We start from the raw sequence: 15,494 nt of genomic DNA, 5'->3' as shown, positions 1-15,494 counted from the left end.
GAGAAGGTATTGATATATACATTGAGAGAGAGAGAGAGAGTATTGGAATTCGTATTATAGTGTCTCTTCATCTTCCTTATTCTCTAGTTTACAATATTTACAATATTTCCCAACCCCAAGGATTAGGTGTCAACAATTGTTAGTAGATTTTGTGGATGTCTCAAAGGATCGCGACAAATCCACAAGGGAGATCCTAGACAAGCAGGTTTCTTGCAGGTGTTGGGACTTAGCACAAGACAAGCAGAGCAATGACAAAGGGCAAGAAACAAGAAGCTCTTAAGGTTAAGCTTTTAGAGGAAGTCAACCTTCAGGTTCAAGATGGGAGGAGCAGTCACCAGATTCCTCCAAATTTTCCAATTTCGCTTGGTATGAGAGGACCTTACAAGATGTTCAAGAGAAATAGCCTTCTAGGAACTAGGCCATGGGGAGCTCAATTTTGAGGATGTTTCAGGACCAAGTGTGGGGAAGGCTTCTAGTTAAGAGGGTGCATCCATAGCAGTGGATGCAATTCCAGGATCAGTGTCAATTCTAGGGAGAAAAAGTACCTCCCTCACTAAGAGGGAGTGTTGATATTTGTAGCTCAAGCGGGTGCTTCTACACAAGCCTTTTTACCCACTAAAAGTGGGGACTACTAGGAGAGCTTTTTTCCTAGTCATTCTTCAACCGACAACCCCTGAGAGCCACTTCATGGCCGACGTGATGTGTCACTTTATCTCCACTCCCTGCAACAGTTGTATGTTTCCTCGCCCATCTATCATGTTAGAAGGTGGGAAATCCGACCCAAAAAGAATGTTTTCATTGTGCAATCAAGTTCTTATGCTTATTTTTCATTGGCCATTTTGGTTATCGATTGTTGGATTACTTTGAAGAAGGGCGGGCTTTGACCATGGTTTTTTTCCCTCACCTTAAATGGCGGCTTAATCTTCAATCTTAGTCTCGTGGGATCTCCCCTATTGGATTATGGCTTCAAGAAGGGCACTACTTGGGAAACACAAAATTTGGAAGCATGGTACCAACTTTTTGTTCCATATTTTTCACTCCCCTCCACACCTTACAAGCCTTATTGCATTGTTTTCCTTCTCTAGGCCCACATGACCACTGGGTCCACAAGGCACAGGAACACCCCCTCCCCTTATCCACTTTTCTGGGTCGGGCCTAGAAACGTTGCCTCGAAGGTTGATTCATCTAAAAAAAGCTAAAATCATATCATGGCCACAAGCAAGAAACAAAAGAAAATGAAAATCATAAAATGCAAAAGATGGTCGGGACATTTAATATAGGACGTGGGCAAAAGCCAAACATGAGATCTACCACTTATCATTATGACCATCACCCTAGTTCCTAGTGCCCCCAAAATATTAAGGAAGGCATGCACATCCCAACCCCTGGTGGGCGATGAACTGCCCCACCTTAATGTTGAGAAATCAAGAGGCAGAGAGATTAGGTGATTTCTCTTACTTCGATAACTACCTGTGATTTTCTTTTACTTAACTTGATGTACTTGTTATTAGCTTCTTCTTTTACTTGATTATAGTTACGTCCTTATCATCAAACAGCGACCAAACAATAAAGATCAATGAGACAAGTGGACACAAAATCTAGGCTGTAAGCCAAGGCCAAAACCTCTATTCTTGGGAGGAAAACCCACAATAATTATTCTCTTCTTATAGAACCTTCAAATGACGAATTCCAGGACCTATGAGTCAAGATCAAGACCCCTCCAAGACCACCTCAAACCTCTCCTTTCTTGTCCTCCATAAAGTCAACACTAGTAAAACTTGCTTCAATGCTCCAAATTTTAGTTTCACTTCAAAATTTTGCTTCTATTACAGGTCTGCAGTTTTTGGTCTCCCTGTAATCCCTACAATTCTGCACATGTGATCAATTTAGGGCAATATAAGGGTACTTCTCCTCTTCACTTGGCTTGGACTTCTCTTCTTAGAATTTCGGCTTGCAAGAATGATCCTTTTGATACTAGTTTTCGGCTCCTTTTGAGGTCTGCAATTTTATCACTTCAAAAACCCTAGCTGCAGCTCACACATCTAAGAGATATAGGCCCAAAACAAACTTCTAAACTTCAATTTTTTTTCTCTTCTTGTATTCTTCTCTCCTTCGCTCCTTCTAGATCTCTCTTTTTCTCCTTGATCAAACTTTTTGCTACATGATTGATGATTCTCAAATGAAGTCAAGGTCTCCTTTATATATAGGCTTCCCATGGTGGTCGAATAGCCCTACATGAGGCCAACTTATCACTTGTAGGCCAACTTCTCTTATGCAAGCTGACTTGTCTTGGAGGCTAGTTTAACTTGTCTAAGAGGAAGTCTTATGACATTTTTGAATTACAATAGTTTTCTTGACATGATACAACATGCCCAAAAGGGTCTTCCATACATGACAATGACTTAATTGACTTCCTGACTCAATGACAAACCTTAGAAGCACTCAATGGGTGCTTAACCTAAAGAAAAAGAACTTGAGCATGAAACTCATGCTACAAAAAATAATAATAATATTTTTTCTCTCTTTACAATATACAAGAATCAAGAGAACATTTCATATTTATGAAAACCGAACCTAGTTACCTATTTCAACAGTTAAGGGGGTAATAACTACTATACATCATTCACAACATTCTCCCATGTCTTGGAGCCTCAAGTAATAATACAAAGAAAAAATCAAGGGAAAAGCCAATCAAAGAGGGGTGGAAAAACAAAGGTTGGGGTAGCTCATGTATCCAAGATTGTTCCCTCCTACATCTATATACCCAAGATGTGGACATCCCTCATCATTGTTAGCCTTGCACCCATGGCATCTGGCCTTGAGACCCCAGTTTCCAATCCATTTCATAGCCATTCACATGCCACCTATTAATTGAGGGATGTACCAGGGACCTATCTTTCCCCTTAGGGGATGGGAACACCTAATAGGATCGTCTATTAAACACTCCTACCTAGGGAGGTAACACTATTACGTGATCAAAGCCCCAATTTTGGAAGAGAAGCCCCATATGAAGTCCCAATATGCCCTTGATTAACAAGCTTGCTTCACTTAGATGTACTAATGAATTATTGTACCTAATGGTGAGGATGCAGCACTGGACATAATGTGTGATTGGAAGATGGTTTCATCATGGGTTGTGCAACTTAATTGGGGCCTAAGTCCACTACATGAGGATATGGCACCCTACAAGTGAAGAATTGAGAGCCATGGGACTCTTGATACCTACAAAGTATTATTATCCACTCCATGGGCACCTACAGCACCACAACAGTATGCACCTTGCCCCACATTGTTCGCGACATGATGCACTTGGACCAGCCTACCCCAATCGACTTAGCGGTGTACACATGGTTTGGCAGCTGCTCCGAGGCCCAGATGAGGTTTGTCTTACCCTTTGAGACGTGGGAGGGCACCATTCTCCGAGCCCTCAACGATGGAGGAAATTTAACTATTCTATCACCAGGAGATCCATGAGACCCATTTTGTGCCCCAAACACAAAACTAGGGCCCACATGACGATTTGCATGGATGTCTAGGGCCAACCCCTAGACAATGATTTTTGGAGCCCTCTTGACTCACTTTGGCACAAGGGGAGCACAACCCATGCCTCGAAGAGGCCCATGTAGTTATCACGTTAGCATTTCAGCCCTCTTGTGGGTTTATCTTTCTGACTTTGCATTGGCTATGTGATTGGCTTGTAACCACAATTAGTTTTATTGAGAATTCAATAGGGCAGTAAATATGTTAATTCTCTTAAATTGATAACTGTTATTCATCATCAGAATCTATGGAAAGTTCTTTTAGTTCTTAAAGTTATGGTTTCGTCAAATATGACATTGCGACTGACTCCTATGTGATGTCCATCTTTCATGTAGATCCTATAAGTTTTTGACGAGTTGTTGTACTCAGCAAATATTCCCTTCATTCCTGAAGGATCCAACTTCTTTCTTATTGTCCTTGGGTATGTGGATATATACAGGACACCCAAAGATCTAGGAATGATCTACAGATGGCTTCTTTCGAGTGAACACTTCTTCTAGAGATTTGTTGTCTAGAGATCTGTGGGGACTTCGACTCTGAATGTAGACAGTGGTCTTTGTGTCTTCTCCCCACAGGTACTTAGGAAGATCATAATCGTGTAGCATTACTTTTACACTTTCTTCAATGGATCTATTCTTTCGTTCTGCAACTCCATTTTGCTCGAGATTGTATGGGACTATCAGCTCCCTCTTAATCCCAGACTCCTTCCAGAATGTTATAATCTCTTTGGATGTGTATTCTCCACCATTAGCAGATCTTAATATATTGATTATTTTTCCTGTAAGGTTCTCCACTTTAGCTTTGAATTCTTGAAATTTTGAAAATACTTTGTCCTTGGTTTTCATTAAGTAAACCCAAGTTTTTCTTGAATGATCATCAATGAATGTGACATAATATAGATGATCTCCAAGAGATTTAGGAGTCATCGGGCCACATACATCGAAATGAATGAGATCCAAGATTTCTTTTGACTGTGAAGCACTTCTTCCAAATGGTCTCTTGGTATTCTTGCCAACATACATCCCTTACAAACTCCTTCATGATCTTCCTTTAGATTCGGAATTCCATCTTCTATGGACCATAGAGTTGGAAGGATTTTGAAATGTAGATCACCAAATCTTCTATGCCAAAGTTCATATGGGGTAATTTCAATGGGCCACAGGAGACATTAGTTTGTAAAGTCATCCTTCTCGAATGCCAATGACTTTAGCTTGATCTATACTTGAGTCTTTACACCATACAATGACCTTACCACCAATGAAAGCAACTCTATCACCCTTTTCTTTTAGACTTGAAATGGAAAGTAAGTTCTTGTACAAACCTGGGACAAATAGAATGTTGTTGAGGTGTATGTTGCTTCCATCTTCCAGCTTTATGGAGGTACCTTTCACGGGATAACTCTTGTTATCTCCAAGTTCCACTGAATAAGCAGATTTTCCTTTTGATAAGGTCTTCAATTGATTGGAGTGGCCATTCATGTGCCTTGATGCACCACTATTAATTACCCAAATGTCTTAATCTTGGAATGTTCCAGAGAGAGCTAAGAAGAGACCTTCATCCTTTTCTTTGATTGATACCTTCTTTGTAGAATATAAGACACTCCATGCTTCCTTGATACCTTTCTTGAGATGGCTTGCAATCTTCTTGATGAACTTTTTCATTGTAGAGGAGTCCTTCATGATGCCCTTAGATAACCTTAGCTTTGATACCAGGTTGAGAATTCAATAGGGTAGTAAATATTTTAGTTCTCTTCACTTGATAAGTATTTGTGTTATCTTTTACCTTATTAGCTTTGTTCCTTATTATTATATTGTGAGATACATCAAACAGCTACCAAAACAATAAGAATAGTGACACAGTATATAGGTTGCAAACCAGGGCCAAAACCCCTCCTCTTGAGGGGAAAACCCTTAAATCTCTTCCCTTCTTATAAATCCTTCAATTGACGAATACCATGACCTAGAGATGCAGAAAAATACCCTCCAAGATCAACATCAACTCGGCTTCCTTCTGCAAGATATTCGACCTCCTATTTCTAATCTGAAATTTTGTCTACCGGCAATTAATGCAACTGATGTTGCTCCTCGAGAAGACTTTGATCTTCTTCGTATGGCCTCCTTTCCTCTTTGCTTGCCTTTCCTTGAATCTTAGGGCTAGTGGGACACCTTCACTTTACTTATTTTCTGTCTTGTCTCCAACATCGAACCAAAGATGTCCCCAGTGCAGAAACCCTAGCTTCAACTTTCACGTGGAGAGAGAGACTTAACCCAATCTTCGACCTTCTTTTCTTTCTCTTCGTCCTTCTTCTTCGACCACTTTTAGCCTTCTTCTTCACATACAAAGAGATGTGTAAGAGTGTGTCTAATGGAGGACAAGTTCCTCTCTATATATAGGCTTCTTCAAGAGTAGACGTGGCTCTTCATGTAGGCCGACTTGGCAACTTCTAGGCCAACTTGATCTTGGAGGGCATTTCGACACTTTAAAGACAAAAACAATTTTTTCTTTACATGATACAATGTACCCATAGGGTCTTCAAAATATGACAATGACTCTTAAACCCTAGAAGCACTCAATGGTGCTTGACCTATAAAATAAAATGACTTGAGCATGAAACCCATGCTTCAATAATAATTTCTTGTCATTTTATAATTTACAAGAATACATTTCATATTTATGAGGACCAAACCTAGTTACACATTTTTCAACAAGTTATCCCCTCCATTCGACAACTAAGAGGTGCTTCGAAGCTAAAATTAGACTTGATAGAACATGTATAAATAGATGAGAGCTCATTTGAGTCTCTCATAATTATCACTCTTGGATTCGATTTCTTCATAAGAACTTGAACTTGTTTCTTTAGCTATTGGAGAATCTTTTGGACGCATTTTGATATTTGGAGCTAGTTTGATTTTGTCTTTGGAGCTATTTCTTGGATGACGAATGGATATATTGCATGTCGTATTGTAAGTGCTTCATGTTGATGGCATTTTTCTCTTGAATTTGTTTAATGTATGGAATTGTTTCTTCTAGAATGTGCTAATTGTGCCCTAATTATTGAAAATTAATTCTTGCAAAATCTTTCTAGTTGAGCATTGCATATGTTATTCAATGTATGGCATGTAATGAATGTTCCTAGTGGAGGAAAATCTTGAACCTCCATGAAACTCCATTATTTCTTGAAGTGGGTAAATGCTTAAACTTAATACCTACGGCATCATTTTTAGGGCTCCTAAGAGACAATTTAGCTCATCTTAAGTTTCCTAAGACTCCATATACCCAAAGGACAAGGCACTAGTCCAAGCCCTTGGTGGTAAAACTCAATTCTTCTCCTTAAATTCTCCTCTCTAAATTTCAAACCTCTTAAGGTAGGATGGCTATCTACGGCTTAGAGTGAATTACGTAGGAGGTTTGGTGGGATTCCAAAAGCCTAAACATCAAGCCTAGGGTATTGACTACTTGACCTCAAATTTTGGTGGGCATCCACTTTGATTTCGTCCATAAAATCTCTTGCCATAAGTGTTTCCCTAAGAGGGAAACCCTAGCAGGTTTTTCCTTAGCTTTGGGACTTCTTTGAGGATTGTATAAGCTTAGTACTTGGTGAAGTATATCATAAGTATTAAGAAGCCCTTTTTTCTCATTGCCTTGATCTTGGAAGTACCTTCATCCACGAATAATCCACAAAACTTGAGGTACTATGCAATCCATTACTAGGTCTCTCATTGATCCAGATTTAAACAGGAATGCAACAAATTACAGATATAACCATAAATACAAAGATGCAGTAGAAATAACACTTCATTTCATTAATATCAAATACTGAAATATGCTTACAAACAGAATGGAAATAAGACTAGCTCGGGCAATGGTGGCTTATCTCTAAGAAGAGATGTGGCGGCTACATGCCTCAAAATTGTGTTACAATGAGGCTCAGAGGCTTATTTATTATTGAGAAACAATGGAAAACCCTAAACATCTAAAAACCTAACCCTAGGAGATGAGGCGCCAAAACTGTGGACCCCGTTTGCGTAAATTGGTACATCAATTTCCTGGAGTAGAAACTTTGGCATATGATCTCTGTTTGGCTATCATAATACCTCGTTTCGAATATCTTGAAGAGAAGGCCAAAAGCAAATAGCTAATTTGGTTTAGGAGGTTTTCAGTCTCTCCATTTTCCCTAAAAACATCGTTTAGGGCCTCAAAATGGCTCCGAAAGTTCAGGCCCAAAAAACTGCCAAAATAGTAAACTATGCTACAATTATCCACCTGGATCATTCCTCCCCCCTTAGGAAGCAATGGTCCCCACTGCATGAGTTCCTCCATGAGATAAGGAAACTTCTGCTAAACTTGGTCCCTGGTGAAGGAGTTGGCCTACTTTGACAACTCGATATAGTTGGATCCTTTGCTGTCGGGTGTTCTTGATCTGTGTGTCCATGATCCGATTAGTTGTGGCTTGTTCCATGCAATCTGGATTTAACTCTATAGGTGTGAGTTGTTCTGCAATGTCTGATGTGTCTAGCAATGGTGGGAAGTATGGTCGAAGGCGATCCACATTGAACACTAGATGCAGGCCAAGGAATGGGGGGAATGCTCAGCTCAAATGCATTGTCTCCCACCGCCTTGGTAATGGTGTAAGGACCATATCGAGGTGGTCTGAGTTTCTAATAGGCTCCGATAAGGCGTTCCTTTTGCAAATGCAACCAAACTCTATTGCCCACCTGAAACTTGCATGGCACCCGATGTTCATCATGTCGTTGCTTGTACTTTCCATATAATTTCTTCACTATGTCGTGGACCTGTTGGCGGATATGTTCGATGTGCTCAATGAAGTTGTTTGCCTTATCGGTTTCGGACTGGACATGAGTCGAATCTGCATGAGTAGCTGCAAATGGCATGGCCACATCAATGGGATATAGTGGCTGGAATCCCCAGCCCACCTAATAAGGGTTGTGGCTAGTCGAGCTGTGGAGAGCCTGGTTATAATTGTACTGGACATAGGAGAGGCTCTCATCCCATGTGCGTGGATGCTTTGAGTTGTACATGTGCAGAATGTGTACGATCATCCTGTTGACGACCTCTGTCTGGCCATCAGTTTGGGGATGGAAAGTTATGGACTTAGTGAGCTTGGTGTCCAGCATCGACCAGAGACTAGACCAAAATGTACTGAGGAACCTATTGTCCCGATCTGAGATGATAGATTGTGGGATCCCAAAGTGTACCCACACTCGTTCAAAGAAGAGTTTAGCAGTGGCTTCCGCTGTGATATTCTTCTTGCAGGCCGCCATAATGGCCATCTTCGAGAATCTGTCGACGACTACAAAAACACAGTCGTTTCCATGCTTAGTAGAAGGAAGGCCCGACATGTAATCCATGGAGATGGATTCCCAAGGTCGATTATGGGTAGGCAGCGGAGTATAGAGGCCTTGCTTCTTGATGGTCGGTTTGGCAATGGCATAGGCAGTGCAGGATCTGATGTACTTCCCGACATCCTGTCGAAGATTCGGCTAGTAGAAATAATTTTGCAATACTGCCACCATTTTCTCGACCCCGAAATGCCCAGTGGCTCGACTGTAGTGTGCTTCCCAAATCACCTTGTAATGCTCTCTTGAAGGAACACAAAGGTGTCCCAGGTGGCATAATAGGGCATCCTAAAGGTGAAAATTTGGAACTTCTTAACCCTCCAAGAGCCTATGGTATGTGTGACTGAATTCTGGGTCGCTTTGGTAGAGAAGTGGCCAATCAAAAGTCTCGTGCCCACAAGAGTTGAGCATGATGGTTAACGCCATGATCGGTGGTTGGCTGAGGCAATCTGCAACATTATTGGTGTTGCCCTTCTTATACTTGATATTCAAATGGAAGTGTTGTAGGTATGTGGACCACTTCTGATGGTGATCATTCTGCAAGTTCCCTTGCGTCTGTATGAACTGCAGGGGCCAGTGGCCTGTGTGGATGACTGTTTCCTTCCCCAAAATGTAATGCTTCCATTGTCGGGATCTCTTTGTCGTAAGTGGGATACTTCCAGGCTGTGTCTAAAAGTCTCTCACTGTGATATGCCACTGGATGCCCCTATTGAGTAAGGACTGCCCCAATAGCATATTCAGAGTCATCTATCTCGATCTCAAATGGTTGTTGCAAGTCTGGTAATGTGAGCACTAGTGCAGAGCAGAGGCGATGTTTCAAATCTTTGAATGCCTTCTGTTGAGATTCAGACCAAAAGAATTTTGCTTTCGTTCCTCCCTTGTTGACTTGATTCAAGGGCCAAGTGATATGAGAGAATCCCAACACGAACCTGCAATAGAAATTGGCAAGACCCAGAAAGATGCAAAGCTCTGTCAAAGTGGTTGGAGCTGGCCAATCCCGGATGACTTGGATCTTGGCTGGATCCACATGCACCCCCCGTTCATCAATAATGTATCCTAGATACTGAACCTGGATCATGCCAAAAGTGAATTTCTTCAAATTGGCACATAACTTGTGTTGCCACAGTGTTTGGAGAACCTGTCGGATGTGGTGGAGATGCTTTTCCCAACTCTGGCTGAAGATCGAGATGTCATCCAAGTATACCACTACAAATGAGTTGGTGAATGGCCGCAAGATGTCATCCATCAGCCTCATGAAGGTTGCAGGAGCATTTGTCAACCCGAAAGGCATAACCAACCATTCAAAAAGGCCCTCCTTGGCTTTGAAGGTAGTCTTCCACACATCGGAGAGTTCGATTGGTACCTGGCGATATCCTGACTTCAAGTCAATCTTGCTAAAATATTTTGCCCCCTTCAGTTGGTCCAGAAGGTCATCAATCCGTGGTATCGAGTACCTATTCCGGACAGTGATCTTGTTCAGCGCCCAATAGTCAATACAGAGTCTCCAAGTCCCATCCATTTTTTGTACCAACACGATCTGGCTCCCACAGGGCAATGAACTCGGTCGGATGTGGCCTTTCTGCAGCAGCTCCTGAATCTACCTCTTGATTTCGTCGCTCTACAGAATGGAGCGCCGATAGATTGGTCCATTGGACAGCGGCGCACCTAGGGTCAGATCGATGGAGTGCTTGACTTGACAGTGCAGAGGCACCCCTGCGGGGAAGGTGAAGATGTCCTCGTACTCCTCCACGACCTTGTCCATCTGTTGTTGTCGTGCGGAGGGGCCCTGTCTGGAGGTTGTGGCCACTGTCTTCCTCTTTCCCTGAGGGCATATCGTCAGGAAAACAAATTTCCCGATTTTGGAAATGAGCTTACTGCATTGTTTTGCAGTAACTAAAGAAATGGCGGTAGGCGGTGGTACCTCTGGTATCCTGTACAACTTATTTCCCAAAGTAACAATAACAGCACGAGGCCTTGACTCATACACAGCATGTCGCTTCCATAAGTATGGTTGGCCTAATAATACATCACAAACATCAAGGGGAGCAACGTCACATAATAACTCATCTGTAAAGGGCTTGATGCGATAGTGTTAAATTGGCAACTAGGGCCAAACTTCATGTGGGTCATCTTATTCATGGCTAATAATATTTTTATTAGATTCCTCTCGACGAGAGGTGTAGGATTGATCTAAAGATCATCCGATTCCGATAAGTATTCATGAAGATATGAATTTATTTTGATTATGGAATTATTATCAAGCTGACCTACACTCATGTAGGCTCAGAAGCCCAACAGTCGCATCTATTCAAACATCATCAGTTGTGTATAAATACAGGAGGACTTTTCCTCATTTGCACTCACTCATCTCATCACATCTCTCTCTCTCTACTGCGCAGAAAAGACTCTCTTCTCTACTGCGCAGAAAAGGGTCTCTCTCTCACACATGTGAAGCCGGAAGTTGCTGCAACTGCAGATCCAAACTTTGACCAGTGTGGACCATCAAACCTCCTCTTCTGATCTCCACTATAGGTTCATCTAAACCTCCTCTGAAGGCTGCAACTTTTGGTGGTGGAATCAAGCCGATCTAACAGTCGGTTTGTGAGATATCGACTGCCCTAGTTTTGATGATGAAGCCGCTAATGCTGATGTTGCTGATCTAGGGTTTGCTACTGTTGATATAAATCAGATTTATTGTACTATTTCTCTCTGCTAAATTATTGAAGATAAAAGAAGATTTGATCAAAGGGTTTCCCCACACATTGTGGGGTTTGTCCCTGGCTAGTTGCCACATCTTGTGTCTCTTGTCCTAGCTTGTTTTTTGTCAATCATTTAATGTTCTATCTGCACTTTACTTTATGTACGTGTGATTGCAAACCAGTGGAATATAATAAGAAAAGAAGTAAATTGTTATAAGCATAGAACATACCATAACTTAACATGGTAATAGAGCTGAGGTGAAGACAAAGCCCGAGCAAGAGCAAGAGAAATCACCGAAGAGAAGATTGGCAAGGCTATCCTAAAAGAACTATGGGGTCCTCAACACTCTTTTCTACCGAGGACAAGCTCCATGAGAAAACTGACTACCACGGATGGAAGATGTCTATCAATCTAACCCTAGAAGAACAAGGAGTGTTGGACCATGTAAGAGGCAATATTGTTGAGCCTCCATCAAATGCATCCGCTGCTGCCTGGAACAAATGGAAAAATGGAGAAGTCAAAACAAACAAGATCATCTGGGACTCTATCGACAAGCACCCGGTGGCCTACATCTCTGAACTGGACACCTCCAAGGAAATCTACGATAGACTAGTGAGTTTATTTAAAGTTAATGATGCAAATCAAGTTTTATTTCTTAGGAATAAGCTAAGGGAAATCAAGAAGGGTAGAGATAAGAGTATGCAAGCATACTTCTTAAGAATCATCGAGATCAAGAACGATCTCCTATCTATTGGGGAGACTATTAATGACAGAGAAATGGCACTCACGACTCTTGGAGGATTACCATCCGAATGGTACGTGTTCAGGACTACTCTTCTGAACAATAATGTAATTTCTGGTTTCGAGGAATTAATGGCTAGATGCATTCAAGAAGAAACAAGGGTAGAAGAGCAAGAAATGCCCTTGCCTAAAGGTCCTCCTACTGCCTTTTCTTCTCATGCTAAGAAAAGAAATAATTCCAGGTCTAAATCGAAAAGAAAGGTTGGACCTAAGGGTGGAAGAAAATGACGATGTTACATCTGTGATAAAGCAGGTCACTATGCAAGGGAGTGCCCTGATAGAAAGGACTCACACCAGGACGATGATCAAAATCCCTCTGATGGCAATCAAAGGAATGACAAATTCAATAGCAAAGGTAAGAGGAGAGTTGGGAATCAAGGAAGAGAACAATCATTCAAGAAGGCTAGAAATTCCAAGATGTATTAAATGCAACTGACCTCAAAAAGAACCCGGTGTCCATCTCGGCAATGGAAGACAAAGGCTACAAGGTAACCTTCAACAATGGCAAGGTACGTATATGGAAAAATAATGTTAAAGATGCATTTACTCTTGAGTTTCGTGTTGATTCATTATATTAGGTTGGTGGAAGTCCGCTAGGTGTCATGTCTTGTGACACAACTCTTCAATCCGAACTTTGGCATCAAAGGTTTGCCCACCTTCATTACAAAGCTCTATCCGATGTAAGACAAATGGTGACAGGGATGCCCGAATTCTAAGTAGAGAAAGAAGGTGGATGTCCACGATGTGCCAAAGGAAAGCTCAAAAGGGGACCATTCCCCTCAAGCCATAGCAAGACCTCCGATATATTATAATTGGTTCACTCAAGCATATCTGAGGCTGGCATTGAGAGGGAGACTACTACACCACATACCCCTGAGCAGAATCGTGTGGCGGAAAGGAAGAACCGTACGATTGTGGAAGCTGTCTCTATGGGTAGATGATGTAACAATTACTAATGTGGAGGAACCCATGGATCTTATTTATCCACCTGAGCCTTCCTCTTCTAGGAAGAGGCCTTCGTGGCTTAGGGGGATACTTGATGATGCTGAAGGACATGCTACACCCAGAGGAACCTTCCATGAATATAAGAAACCTAACAGGTATCAGGGATACCTGACCATCATGAGCACGATCATACAAAATGAGCCTTCATCATTCTCAGATGTCGTCAAGCATCAAATATGGAAGGATGCTATGACCAAAGAATATGAGTCTATTATGGAGAATGATGTCTGGGAAGTAGTTCCCAGACCCCAGGACAAGACAATTGTTACATCAAAATAGCTTTACAAGATAAAGTTGCAGCAAATGGAAGTACGGAATAGTATAAGGCTCGTTTTTTTGCTCGTGGTTTCTCCCAGAAGGAAGGTATAGACTATGATGTGATATTTGCACCTGTTGCCAAATATACGACCATCCGCTTGATCATAGCCCTTGTGGCTTCACAAGGATGGAACCTACATCAGATGGATGTCAAGACTGCGTTCTTGCACGGTTCAATCAAAGAAGAGGTCTATGTGGAGCAACCCAGAAGATTTGAGATTTATGATTGAAAATCTCATGCATGCAAGTTGAAGAAGGCTTTCTATGGTTGAAGCAAGCACCCCGAGCATGGTATGAGAGGATCGATAGCTACTTGATGAAGCTGGGATTCACTAGGAATGAAGTCGATCCTAACCTTTACTTTAAGGTTGAAAATGACAAACCTCTCATATTGGTGCTGTATGTGGATGACCTCTTTCTAACAGGTGCAGACCCTCTCATTCACAAAGGTAAGACATACTTGGCTTCAGAATTTGAAATGAAGGACCTAAGACCGATGCACTATTTCCTAGGACTTGAAGTGTGGCAGAAGCCAAGGGGAAATTTCCTATCTCAAGGAAAATATGTGGTGAAGATTTTGAAAAGATTTGGTACGATGGACTACAAGGCTGTGACTACCTCGAGGATTCTAACTTTCAGAGTTTATATGGTAGTGATGTCAGACCAGATTTGGGAAATTCCTCTAAGTTTCAAAAACTCATTCGTGTTGATGTTCTTGGTGAACCTTCATCCGAACATATGTTTTGCAGTTAGCATTGTTAGCTCATATTTGGTTGAGCGTCACTAGATTGGTGCCAAGAATCTTCTGAGATGTCTTCAGGACACAATCTCTCATGGATTGAGATACACTGCCAGAAATATAAAACTGCATGATTATTCGAATGCTGATTAGGCAGGTGGTGTGGAGGATCACTGGAACACTTTTAGTGTTGTTTCTCTTTCAATTATGCTTCGATATAATGGATGAGCAGGAAGCATAAGTCGGTTGCCATAAGCATCACCGAGACCAGATACATATCTACGAATATGATCTCGTATGAAGCTGCCTGATTGGGGAAGCTCTTCAGTGAGCTGTTTGAACACATACCACTATGATTCTCTGTAACAACCAGAGGTGGGATTCGATTATTGAGGAATCATGTATTCGTCGATTGCTCCAGCAGATAGACATCACCTAGGATATGGTAAGTTGATGAGCAAGGAGGCTCCATCGCATTAAGATGATGTACAGGTCGATACACCTTGTCAAAGCCCCAAGGAAAGATCTAATCTGTGATTTTCCCAAACGACTTGGAGTCGTCAAGAAACCCTTGTACAAGGGTCTTGCATGTTGCATACATTGAGCTCTAGGAGCTCTGAGGGCTTGTTTTTCTTACTGGAGCAACATACGACCACAGGGTGACTCATCCTCCCCTAGTGGTGCACACTGGAACAAGATGATTCACTCTCTTGTGGTACAAGATGATTCGCTCTCTTGTGGAACAGGACGATTCGCTCTCCTGTGTAGCAGGATGATTAGTTCTCCTGTGAGGCCTGGATTGATGTGTTCTCCATGGCGATTGTAGCAAGGATTGATGTGTTTTCCTATGAGGCCTAGATTGATGTGTTCTCCATGGCGGATTGGATTGATATGTTCTCCATGGCGATTGTAGCAGGATTGATGTGTTCTCCTGTGAGGACAGGATTGATTAAGTTTTCCTGTCGAGACATCCTACCCATGCAGTCTGGGACTCATGGGAAGTACCTCTCATCTGATCAATGAGTAGGGAAATG

The 15,494-nt window shown here is 41.8% G+C and overlaps 1 protein-coding gene across 3 annotated transcripts in view; it reads right to left on the bottom strand.

The window, feature by feature from the left end:
• The window catches only part of LOC149163950 (uncharacterized), a 419,565-nt gene that overhangs the window by 122,237 nt on the left and 281,834 nt on the right, over window positions 1–15,494 (bottom strand). The window lies entirely within an intron of this gene.

Source organism: Pinus tabuliformis, chromosome 5_1 (genome assembly GCF_031772625.1).
Source record: "Pinus tabuliformis cultivar Carrire ecotype Pingquan chromosome 5_1, CPIR1, whole genome shotgun sequence".
Taxonomy (NCBI): domain Eukaryota; kingdom Viridiplantae; phylum Streptophyta; class Pinopsida; order Pinales; family Pinaceae; genus Pinus; species Pinus tabuliformis.
Note: the sequence above shows the minus strand (reverse complement) of the source record. Positions and strands in the feature narration are given on the sequence as shown.